The sequence below is a fragment of the Thamnophis sirtalis genome, unplaced genomic scaffold, assembly GCF_051295495.1.
Source record: "Thamnophis sirtalis isolate CommonGarterSnake01/CBP01778 unplaced genomic scaffold, rThaSir2_p1.2 scaffold_7, whole genome shotgun sequence".
NCBI lineage: Eukaryota > Metazoa > Chordata > Lepidosauria > Squamata > Natricidae > Thamnophis > Thamnophis sirtalis.
Genome location: NW_028261387.1, coordinates 72,826,484 through 72,839,562, shown reverse-complemented (window position 1 = coordinate 72,839,562; position 13,079 = coordinate 72,826,484).

Here is a 13,079-nt window from a genome sequence, read left to right as displayed (position 1 = left end):
TCCCAGCCCTGGGGCACCTTTCCAAGTTTGGCAAAGCTCCTGCTCTCCCAGCAAAAGGCAGCCTCGCTGCCGCCTCTCTCTATTCCCTTTGCCCGCTGTCAGTTAAGAATGAAGCCCACGGTGGAGAAGCTGCTTGTTTGTCTGTCTGGGATACTTTGGTGTGTGTGTGTGTGTGTGTGTGTGTGTGTATGTGTGTATTGTGTGTGTGTGTATGGCGGACATACTGCTGGAGCGGCCAAAAGCCTCTTTCTTGACAGCGGTGGGGAGGTCCTTTGTGGGCGGCCAATCCTAGCCTTGCGCTGCACCTGAAATGAATCCCCAAAGCCCCCGCCGCCACCAGAATATCTGCTGCCGCCTCCTCCTCCTCCAACAGCACTGATGGATTTGCCTCCCGACACTGCAATTGAGGTGAAGCCGCCAAAGTTCCCACCGGTACCACCCCTCCATGCGGAGCACCTGAGCTGGGCCCTGCGTTATCCCTCCCACTTCCTCCTCTGCCATGCTTTTGAAGAGCCATGAGGCCACGGGAGCCAGTAGAAAGGCAGTGGAGGGGGCAGGAGCAGGGAAAAAGGCCTCATGGCACAGAGGAGGAGGAGGTGGCAGGGGTAATGTGAAGTCCAGCTGAGGTGCTCCAAGCGGAGGGGGAGGCACCACCGCCGCTGCCATGGGCGGCGGCGCCAGCGGGAGCTTTGCCGGCTTCACCTCAGCCACAGCGCTGGGTAGCAAATGTGTTGGTTCACCCTCTGACTCCTGCTGAGATATCCCCTGCCTGCCAAGATCCCCTTTTCCCTCCTCGAAGGATCGAGGAGGATCCGGCCTCAGTGTGGGGCGGGGGGGGGGGAAGAGGTCTTCCTCCAGGGCCCTGGAAGGTGTGCAAAGGAATACAGTGTTGTTTCCTCTCCCACAAACTTTACGGACAGAAGGCATAGCTGTCCTGGGCGGATTTTAGCTATCTTTTCAGCCACTGAACGCAAACTAGTGGCTCCGGTTGCAGGTGCAAAAGGCCTTTCTATTCGGGGGTGGGGGGCGATGCCAGTGCGCCTGGGACCCCTCCTGTCCCTCGGGGCGGCGCTGATGTCTCTCTTGCAGGGCAGGGGGTTGCGGTGAGTTCCTGGAAGAGAGGAGGTGGGGGGAAATAGCCAGGGTCCGCGTTTGCGTCTTTCTCACTGCCTCCAGCTCTTTTCCCAGAAGGAAACGTCTTCCTTCCTCCGTGTTACACTGATCCTCATTTAAAGGCTGTGGTTTTGAGCTCAGGCAAGATGGGAACAAAGGAGGTGTTTTGCACAGAACTTCTTCAGCTCTGACAGGATTGTGGGGAATGGAAGCATGGGGAATCTGATGTCCGGCAGCCCAAACTTTCTCCTCCCAGCAACTTGGTCTGCTGGATACAGTGGTGGCGGGGGAAGAATGGTCTGGGTGGGCTGGCTGGCTGGCTGGGGAGGGGGGGAGCTCTTTAAAGCCCTGCTGCCGCGTCTTCCCAGCAAAATTTCCTTTCGGCTCGCGGTTTCCCTTGCCAAGCATTTTTTTTCCTCTTTAAAAGTATTTTTGGATTTCTCCTCACCAAACCTTTAAGACTGAAAGAGTTAGAGTTAAAATATAAAGAGATTGTCAATCGCCATACTGTTAGATTGATAGGCAATTATGGACTATCTTGATTATATCCTCCCTAGAAAGAATATACTACTGTATGGTTGAGAAAAAGATCAAACTTCATTCCATGGAAACCCAACAAAGTTCATAGGGAGCGTTTCTTTCCATGATGGGCTTTTTGGGTCAACATGAATATCAGTTATCAAAAATGTAGGTAGAAAATTAAGCAGGCAATAGGCAATTACAAAAAGGGAAGCCAACTTTCTGAATCTGTTTCTTTGCACTTAGTGACTTATAAATAGACTAATTACTATATATTTTAAATAGCTGTAAAGCTATGCTGAAAAAGTTGTTCTCGTGGTATTGTGATAAATTCAATAAAAAGAAGGGAATTCTTGATGAATTTAAGGAGAAATGAGAGTATTGGATAGTAAATGGACAAATAAAATTACCAATCAAAGAGAATATTTGCACCTCAGGGTTGAAATGAGATGTTCTCTCTTACTCTTTCCTCTTCCTCTCTTCTCTCTCTGTCTCTCTCATCCTCTTTCTCTTTGTCTCTCTTCTCTTTCTCTCTCCCTCTTTTCCATTCTTCTGTCACTTTCTCCTTCTCTCTCCTCTTTCTCTCTTTCTGTCTCTTTCACCCTCTTTCTCTTTGTCTCTTTCTCTCTCCATCTTTCCCACTCTTCTGTCACTTTCTCTGTCCTTCTCTGTCTCTTTCTGTCTCTCTTCGCTCTTTTTTTCTTCCTCTCTCCCACTTTTTTATCACTTTCTCTCTACTGCCCAACCTGTCCCCATACTTATCTTCAATTGATCATGTTTGCAATAATTTACCTTCTTTCCTAAATAGGCGCAGTTCCCTAACTGGATCCCTCGCTCACTCAAACACACACACACACACACACACACTCATGCACAAAACTATTTTTCTCCATTCCAATTCAGATCCTATAAATCAATTGCTCTGTGAAACATCTGTGAAAAAAATTCAGGTTCTCAGGCATGAAAATGTGCTGCTCAAATACTATATTTTCCCGCACACACTGAAAAAAAATTAGAGGGAACATTGCTCACAATCCAAGATTTAGTTGGAGGAAGAAATCAACATAATAAGGATCTGGCCACAATTTTGTGATTAATAGCATCCATATTTATTTTGATAACAATATTAAAAATTCCCCAAACTTTGTCCAGTTTGGAATATTAAAACCTTTGCAAAGGATATAAACTAGGTTTTCTTGTCTTTAGGAGACCAACTGGATATTGGGTTTGAAAAATAAGTGAGATTAGAAGAGAAACTGGACCATCAAACTTGGAGAAAAGCTTGCTGAAAGAATGAAGTGGACTATTAAGATCCCTTTCAGTCAAGGGTCAAATTAAGGTCTTGGATGGAAGCCGATGTTCTTGCTTACACAGCAGGAATACACTTTTATTTCTCCCATTTTGATATTAGCAATTTCAGATAATTCAGAGCTGGTATATTTCAGAGCTGCTATGAAAGTATAAGTTCAGGGCAAAGTATTATATTCCTCAACTTGCAATGTGACTCATGACACACTTTTTCTTCAAGCTCTCAACTTTTCCTTCTTTTTCAAAACTCTTTTGTTGCACTTTATTTTCTGGACTAAGGAGAGACAATTCATTTGATATGTTGTTACCATGCATTTTGTATCAGAAAGAAAAGACTATTACTATGAATGATGTATAGCAGTGGTGGGATTCAGCCAGTTCGCACCTCTTTGGGAGAACTAGTTGTTAACTTTCTGAGCACTTTGGGGAACTGGTTGTTGGAAGAAATCATGAGGGCAGAGAACCAGTTGTTAAATTATTTGAATCCCACCATTGATGTATAGTTACAATATTTGTCATAAATACAAAATTAAAGTATCTTTGAAACAGAAGTTTTCTTTGAGGATTTCGTGGATATAGAATGGTGCTCTTACTTCAAAAGCTCAAGAATGTAAATTGTGTCTCCTCCCCAAGATGGCAGTTGAAAGACTGTCTCTCTCTCACCCACTATCTGCTATTTTCGCTTCCAGAGCTGGTTCTTTGGCAGTGCTGCTCTCTAGATTTGAATGGGAGCTCTTAGGAATGACCAAGACAATTTTCCAATGGCCATGGACCCTTGTGGGAAGGAGAGACTTGAAGATTCCATTCTCTTTGGAATTGGTCAGAAAGTCATTCGCTTTATACCTCTTCCTGTCAGTAGTTTCATTTCTTAAGTTTGCCTGGGTGGGTGTGGCTTGGTGGGCATAGCAGGGGAAGGATACTGTAAAATCTCCATTCCCTCCCCACTCTAGGGGAAGATTACTGCAAAATCCCTGTTTCCTCCCAATCAGGTGGGACTCGGGAAGCTGAGAATAGGATGGAGCAGGGCCACTCTTTATTTACGGGTTCTCTTAACTAGTCAAAATTTCTGCTACCGGTTCTCCAGAACTGGTCAGAACCGGCTGAATACCACCTCTGCCTTAGTTTAAACATTTTTTAAAATGAAAATATACAAATATCAGTAAGTACTGTATTTCCATGAAAATAAAACAGGGTCTTATTTTTTTTATCGCCAAAATAAGCTTGGCCTTATTTTTGTGGAGGTCTTATTATTTTTGAGGTGCAGAAGGCGGTAACTGTGGTCATCTCAAGGCTGCTATGTTGCAATATTTTCAGGGAGGGCTTATTTTCAAGGGAGGGGTTGTTTTAGCATAAGGGCTCAAAAGCCCAATTGACTTATTCTCCCAGGAAGTCTTATTTTCATGGAGAGAAGATATTATATAACAGTAAAGTAGATAGCTGAATTTGCAGCTTCTGATATTGTTTACAAGGTTCACTGAATATTTTCTTTCTGTAAGTCAGCCCCAGTTATGATCAAAACATGTATGTTCAATCATACTTGGCTAGTAAAATTATTCTATTCTGTTCTGTTCTATTCCATTCTCCAAGTTGAAAACAATGCCTGTATTCATCAGAGAAGGAAAGGAAAGCATGTGAGGAAGATTAGGCTACAGGGCTAAAGTGAAGGGAACAGGAAGGTGATTTCCTTTTTCACTAAGAATTGATTGATTGATTTGATTTGATTGTATTTCTATGCCGCCCTATTCCCAGAGGGACTCAGGGCAGCTCACAAACCAAGAAAGGGGGGGGGGATACAAACAGGAAAAAAAAGACAACGGACAAACAACACCACAATTTAAAAACAATCAACAGCCACATAATTCGAGTGGGGACAGGAACTCATCAGTCCCAAGCCTGTCGGAACAGCAGGTTTTAAGGGCTTTGCGGAAAGCCTGGAGGGTGGTGAGGGTCCGAATCTCCACAGGGAGCTCATTCCAGCGGGCCGGAGCAGCCACAGAGAAGGCCCTCCTCTGGGTGGTAGCCAATCGGCATTGGCCAGTGGATGGAATTCGGAGGAGGCCTAATCTGTGGGATCTAATTGGTCTGTAGGAGGTAACTGGCAGCAGGCGGTCTCTCAAGAACATGACAACCTGGACGCCAGTTGCTCTTCAAAGGAAAATACACATAAAGCACTACCTGGGTCCCAGAACATCTTATTCTTAATTCAATAATGCATTGCATAACACTCACTTAACAGTTTACAACACTTCAAACACTTTACAATCATGATCTGTGAGGCACTTAATAAGTTGAATCTGATTGCAACTGCAAATAGACACATTCCTCAGTCATGTGTAATTGGACATACAGAAATAGTAGGGAACAGCACAGGAAAACAAACAAAGAAACAATGATGGAATATATACATATACAGATATATACACATTCACACACACACACACACACACACATGGGCACACACACACACACACACACACACACACTCATCTAGCAATACTGATACTATACCTTACACAAAATTTGAAATGTAATGTTCAGGTATTTCTTGTTTATTCACAGTTAAGACTGTGATGAAAACATAGCTTTTTAACCAAGCACAGTCATGGTTGTGCTTAGTGACTGCTTTGCTTATCATGTGAGTTGCGAACCTCAACTGTGTTTGCTAAATGAGGACTACCTATGTGCACTACACATGCAATTAACAGATTAAAAACTGCCGGGACATCTGGAATTCAGCAGATGTCAGCTGCAGGCCATTATCAGACACCAGGGTGTCAGGGTAGCCATGAGTTGCTACCTCCACCCACTTAGAGTAGGCATCAACCACGACCAAAAACGTTTGACCATAGAATGGTCCATCAAAATCCAGATGGATTTGAGACCAAGGGATCTTTGGTGTTTCCCATGCCCTTATGGGGGGGCAGCAACCCAGCCAGTGATGGCCTGGTCGAGGCCAGGCAACCAAGGTAGCTTCTACCTAGGGCCTTCATGCTGACCACCCTGGGTGGCCTTCATGCAGGCTGGACAGAATGGGTTGTCACAAAGGTCAGGGGGACTTCGATTTCCTCACAGGAGGCAGCTGTCTTCCACTGACAGCTCATGGTGTCTGGCCCTGCACAAAAGGAACTCTGCATGTACGGAATCCTGTGACCAGCCCCTCCTAACCCAATCCAATTGTTCAGTTGCTGTTTAACTGGTGGGAGCACAAATTTCCTTGTCCTACTCACTCTTTTAAAGACTTTTGAAACTAATCAGTCTGAGCATAATTCATACTTCTATGAAAGTTATGAGATGAGAGCACGATATTGTAGTGGCTACCTATAATGTCAACCCAAAGCATTTTTGTTTTAATACTCCCAACTTCTTTTTTGCAATACTGAAATGTAAGACTAACCTCACTGTTTAGTGGACTCTACTTTGTTAAAGATTTATTTATTTTTCTTTAGGAAATATTGAAATTAAAAATGTCTATCAGAGATGACCAATGTGCCAATGTGGCATTCTGTGAGGGAACAAAGGCAGAACCGAAGGTGAAATTCGAGCAAGTAACTTTTTATTTATGATAGAAAAGAAAAATAACAGAGAAAGAAAGAAAGAGAGAGAGAAGGTGAGAAAGAGAAAAGAGAGAGAGAGAGGGAGGGAGAGATATCTTTTTAAAAAAGAGGAAAAGCTATATAATGACAATGATATTTTGCTGTTTTCTTCTCTTGTTCAAGAGACATTTCTCAGGTCAATGAAGGGATCAGAAACATGCTGTAATATCGCTGAATACATGGAACCATTGAACCACTTTCATCAATTGAGAGGTCTGTTGTGGATTAAAAATGACATATTAAACATAAATTAACAAAACTCCAGAAGTGGCTACATGAGCACATTCATTTTTAACTACCAAACAAATTTCAAGAGGAAACATCTTGCTGGAGATGCTATCAAAGAAGAAGCCAAATGATATAATAAAGTAAAATTTCTGTCAAGCTGAGATGAAGGAAATTGATTTGTAAATGAATTGCTAAAGAATTTAAAATAAGAGTCAAGGACCAGCCTGCGTGGGAAGTTGGATAATCTTTAACAGGGGTGTCAAACCACAGGGGCAAACTGAAAACAGTGAAGGACCAGCCCACGGTGCTTTTGCCAGCAAAAATGGAGCCGCAAGGGCTGCACATAGTCTTCCTGATCTCTGTTTTCACTGACAGAGGGTTGCAGGATGCCGTTGCAGCTGAAAATGGAGTTTGGGAGCCTGTTTTTTCTTGCAGAGCAGCACAGGTGCCATATAACACAAGTGACCTCATGCTGGCCATGCCTAGCCCAGCCCAGCCACGCCCATCCTACCCTCCTGAGGTAAAACACTAACCTCATGCAGCCCTCAATGAAATCAAGTTTGACACCCCTGATCTATAACATTTTTTTTTCTTTACATATTAAACTTATAAGCCACCCATTTTATTATCAACCGACACTGGGAAGCTTCTAATATGATACAAACTACAGAGTAAAAGAATGAAATCTTAAAATTTAAATTAACAAACGTTAGTTAAGATAGGAACCCCAGTATAGAAATGAGTTTTCTTTTTAATGCATAAGCAGATCCAATATGGAACATTCCAGGCCAGAATCATGGCAGAGCAAGCTTTTCTCCTGCACAATGCCGGCCAGAATTTTTTGAGGACCACAACATGTCCCATCTGCCAGAGTTAGTGGGGTGGTCCAATGTTCCTTAGGTAGCTTAGGCCCATGTCATAAAGGGTTTTACTGTGATAACCAAGAGCTTGGACAGGAAGCAAACAAGCAACCAAGGCCGCTCATGTAACAAAGGTGTTTCATGGCCTCTCTGGGGCACCCCGGAAATGCCAGTGAACTGTATTGTGTGCCAGCATTAGCTACTGAATGCTCTGTAAGTTTAGCCACATGTTGATTGCAGTGCAGCAATGCAAATGCAAGATGAGCAGGTCTCGAGTGACTGAGTGCAGGGACTAATAATCCAGGAAAGGACATTACTGGCACCGAACACAAAGTTGCAAAAAAGACCTCCTAGCCACAGCTGCCATCTGCTCTTGCAACACAACATGATAATGTGAAACCCTGTGTGTTTTTGAGAAAAATGGGCACATAAAGTCCTACCTGAGCTGAGAACTTCTTACATTGTAGGAGAACACTTCTTTGTGCAACAAATAACACAGCACTTCTGGTTTCCTGGACAATTGTTATCACTGGAGCATTCTACAGTTATACCGTAAGGGCAAAGGCACGAAGCGAATGGGCAAATTCCCAGCTTTTTCCAAACACCTTGTCCTGGCAATAGAAGAGGATAGTTCATTGAAAAAACAAAGCTTTTTAGAATCTGTGTGTGTGTGTGTGTGTGTGTGTGTGTGCATGTATTTATGAATATTTGTTCTATACCTTTCACAAAACATAAAAAGTAATGTACAGACAGCATCATGTATCGTCTGACTTGTATAGTGTCTGTTTGCAAAGGAAAGCTGAGGTAAGTTCATAAGCATTGCTTCACTTATTTATTTCACTGTCCCAACTATGGTTTTCAACAGCAAAATTATTTCTAAAGATTTTAAAAAGAAGAGTTGTTCAACACATACTTGGTAGAATTCCCAACTCTGTTCCTTTCAAAAGCCAGAGACTTTTTCAGCTTCTAACTGCATTTTCCACTTAAATTTATTCTAAGGAAATTCAGATGGAGAATGACCTGTTTTATTAAAATAGTTAAATAGCATGACCTGTTTCATATCCTTGTTTAAATGTGGTTGGACACATGATTAAGTTCATTTTGTAGGATAGCGGCATTGTCAGTGGTGTTGAATAATTTTACATCATCAGCAAAGAGGACACAGTTGCTTTTAATATGATCACATAGGTTGTTAATGTAAAGGAAAAAGCGTATGGGTCCTAGAATGCTGCCTTGTGGAACACCACGGTTAACTTGTGCTGGATTTGATAGAGCCCTCCATTCATTTCAAATGGTTTGCATAAATTCAATCCATGAAAAATTAAGATAACACACTGACCAAAACCATCCAAAGTTAATTCCGCCGCTTATTTCTTTTATTCTTATATTTAAATTAGCTTTAAGTTTTTTATAGGCAGGCTCTTTTAAAATGGGTAAAAAATCCTCACCAGCTGTAAACACTTTCTCTTCTGTTTCCTTCCGTTTTGGAGCCGTCCCTACTTCATCAGCCTAGGTGCTGAGCTTTTAACACCAGCTGAGAGATCTTCTCCTTCATCAATTAGGGACTATGCAATGTCCCTGTGATCAGCAGAGCTTAGTCTTCCTGTTCACCGTGTCTACGGGACAGTTTAGGTCTGATTGGACCATCCAACAAAAAACGTATTGGCCGCAATCTCAGTGTATTAAGATCGGGTAATTGTTTCATAGCGACATAGCCTCCTCCCCACAAAGGTATCCATTGCCACCATTACAAACAATGCACCTCCAGTTAAGAAAAAAAAACCTTCTCAAAATGAACGTTGAAGGTGTCAAATATTTACTGTATATGCAGTTCAGGCCAGCCAGGGAAAAATATTTCAGAATGTATGAATGTTAACAATCAGCAATTATTGTGTCATGGTAAATATAGATGGCTTAGAATCTTTGCTCTTATTGAGATATTAATCAGGTTGCTTCCAGCTATTTATGTGTTCCTTGCTAAGGTTGGATATATAGTCTATTATTTTGGCTTCATTTTGGGGCATGGATATGTCACTAGGCTTTCTTTTCCCTAAAAATTTCTCTTGTCAGTTTGTTGTTAATTGACAGTTTCTTGCAACAATATTTTGGTTAGCTCATTTCCCTTTCAAGCCATCAGCAATATCTTGCCGTTACTTTTGACATTAACAGGTCAACCAATGTAATTCTCATCTCTTATTCCACAATCCAAAATTCAATGGGAGGAAGAAATCAATGTGGTAAGGATCTGGCCACAATTTTGTGATTAACAGTATCCATATTTATTCTGATAATAATATTAAGAATTCCCCAAACATTGTCCAGTTTGGAATATTAAAACCTTTGCAATGAATATAAATAATGTTTTCTTGTCTTATATTTAAATTTGACTTCCTTGATTAGAGAAAAGAGTGTATCTACATTTAGCAGTTTGGAAGCCTCTCACAGACTTTTTGTCTAAAAATGTGGAAAAAAAGAACACGATTTATATATTTCATTATTATACAGGATAAATTACGGAAAGAAAAGTAACATAATGCAATTCTAGTTGTTGTTGTTAGTTGCAAAGTCATGTCCAATCAATTGTGACCCCTTGGACAATGTTCCTCTAGGCCTTCCTGTCCTCTATCATCCTCTGGAATCCTTTTAATCTCATGCCTACTGCTTCAGCGGCTCTATCCAGACACCTCATTCTCTGTCATCCCATTCTTCTTTTGCCCTCAATCTTTCCCAGCAATAGGCTCTTCTCCACTGAGTCCTTCCTTCTCATTTGGTGGCCAAAATATTTGACTTTCATCTTCCCGATCTGGCCTTCTAAAGAGCTGTCAGGGTTGATCTCTTCTAGTATTGACAGGTTTGATCGCCTTGAAGTCCAAGGGACTTGCAGGCAATGTTCCCTCTAATTTTTTTTCAGTGTGAGCGGAAAAGTATAGTGTTTGAGCGGCACATTTTCATGCCTGAGCACCTGAATTTTTTTCACAGATGTCACCTAAGACAACAACGAAATCAGTATTATTTGAAACTCAAAGTTATGTTTATTCAAGGTACCCGCTTAATTAAAAGTGTTATATAATATCAGTATCACTTAACAACGGTCCTGCTTAGCAACCAAAATGTTGGCTCAGAAACTCTGGCATTGAAGCGTGCAAGTCTTAAAGCTGTCAAGTTACAAGGCCCTCGCACCCCTAGCCCTTTAGGAAAAAAAACCCAGGGGTCTTCAAACCTGACAGCTTTAAGCCTTGTGGACTTCAACTCCCAGAATTCCTCCTCCAGTCATGTTGCAGCAACGTCATCTGCGTGGATCTGCTCCATCTTCGGTTTTTTCACAGGAGGCAGGGCTGCTGCTGAAGATGCCAACGAGCTCCCGCCGCCACTAGAATATGCATTTGTTTAGCATGACATAGAATAGTCTTTCAACCAGAAGTATGGAATAAAAGAGAGACTGATAAATATTAAAAAAAATAAAACCAAAAAGCAGCTATTTATTTGAGTTCTAGATAAACATTTAGTTCAGAAGAGATTAGAATAGAACAGAGAAAGAATAGAATATAGAGAATACAATAGAAATAGAATTGAAAGGGACCTTGGAGGTCTTCTAGTCCAACTCCCTGCTTAGGCAGGAAACCCTACACCACTTAAGACAAATGGCTATCCCACATCTTCTTAAAGACTTCCAGTGTTGGGGCATTCACAACTTCTGGAGGCAAGCTGTTCCGTTAATTGTTTTAACTGTTAGGAATTTTCTCCTTAGTTCTAAGTTTCTTCTCTCCTTGATTAGTTTCCACCCATTGCTTCTTGTCCTGCCCTCAGGTGCTTTGGAGAATAGCTTGACTCCCTCTTTTTTTGTGGCAACCCCTGAGATATTGGAAGACTGCTATCATGTCTCCCCAATTCCTTCTTTTCATTATACCCAGTTCTTGCAACCATTCTTCATATGTTTTAGCCTCCAGTCCCCTAATCGTAGAATAGAATGACAGAAGGGACCTTGGAGGTCTTCTAGTCCAACCCCCTGCCTAGGCAGGAAACCCTACACTACTTAAGACAAACGGTTATCCAAAATCTTCTTTAAAACTTCCAGTGTTGGAGCATTCCCAACTTCTGGAGGCAAGTTGGTCCATTGGTTAATTGTTCTCACTGTCAGGAAATTTATCCTTAGTTCTAGGTTGCTTCTCTCCTTGATTAGTTTCCATCCATTGCTTCTTGTCCAGCCTTCAGGTGCCTTGGAGAATAGTTTGACTCCCTCTTCTTTGGAGCAACCCTGGGCCCTGAGATATTGGAAGACTGCTATCATGTCTCCCCTAGTCCTTCTTTTCATCAAACTGGACATACCCAGTTCCTACAACCGTTCTTTATATGTCAATATCATTTAGACAAAGTTGATCCCCTTATTCTCCACTCCAGAACCTTGGAGTTTGAAGTTCTTTGGTTCTCTTCTCCCACCCTCTGTGTTCCCACGAGGGGATTAGCATCATAGCTCAACTGCCCCCCTCCCACCCATAAAGACCAGGAGAGCATCGCTGCGCATAGCCAAATGCTACCATAGCAACTATGGCGTTGTCTGATGTCTTTCTTGCACGCTAAGATGGACTGACGGGGTGAAGCATAGCTTGCATTGTCCCTAGTGCGGATTCTTTTCCCAGCCTTGGTCACTTTACGAGGGGTGGACTTCAGTTCCCAGAATTCTTCAGCCAGGGAAATTCTGGGAGCTGAAGTCCTCTGTCCCTCCCTTATTCCTGTTTCCTTTTCCTTCATTATATTCAACTGTTTCAATATTAAGTGTAATTCTTCCTTCCTAACATTTTTCCATTTTTTTCCTTATATTCTTTTCCATTTCAACATTGTCTTTGTTCCTTCCATTCTTTCTTCCTTCTTTCAATCCTTCCAATATTTTTTCCTTCATTCCCTTGTCTGTTTCAATATTAAGTACATTTCTTCCTTTCTTCCTATACTTTTTTCCATTTTCTTCCTTATATTCTTTTCCATTTCAACATTGTCTTCCTTTTTTCCTTCCTTCCTTCCTATACGTCTTTCCATTTTCTTCCTTATATTATCTTTTCTGTTTCAACAGTCTTTGTTTCTTTCTTTCTTCCTTCCTTCCTTCCCTTCCTATACTTCTTCTTTCATTCATTATATTTTCTTTTCCATTTCAATATTAAGTGTAATTCTTTGTTCCTCCTTCCTTCTTTCAATCCTTCCAATACTTTTTCCTTCATTCTCTTTTCCTTCAATATTAAGTGCAATTCCTTCCTTCCTTCCTTCCTTCCTTCCTTCCTTCCTTCCTTCCTTCCTTCCTTCCTTCCTTCCTTCCTAAGTTATTTCCATTTCTTCCTTATATAATATTTTCTGTTTCAACATAAAGTCCCTTCCTTCCTTCCCTCCCTCCCATCCCTTTCTTTATGTTTTCTTCATGTTTTCTTTTCTTTTTCCTCTGCTCTTTTTAAATCCCCCCCCCCTTCTTCTC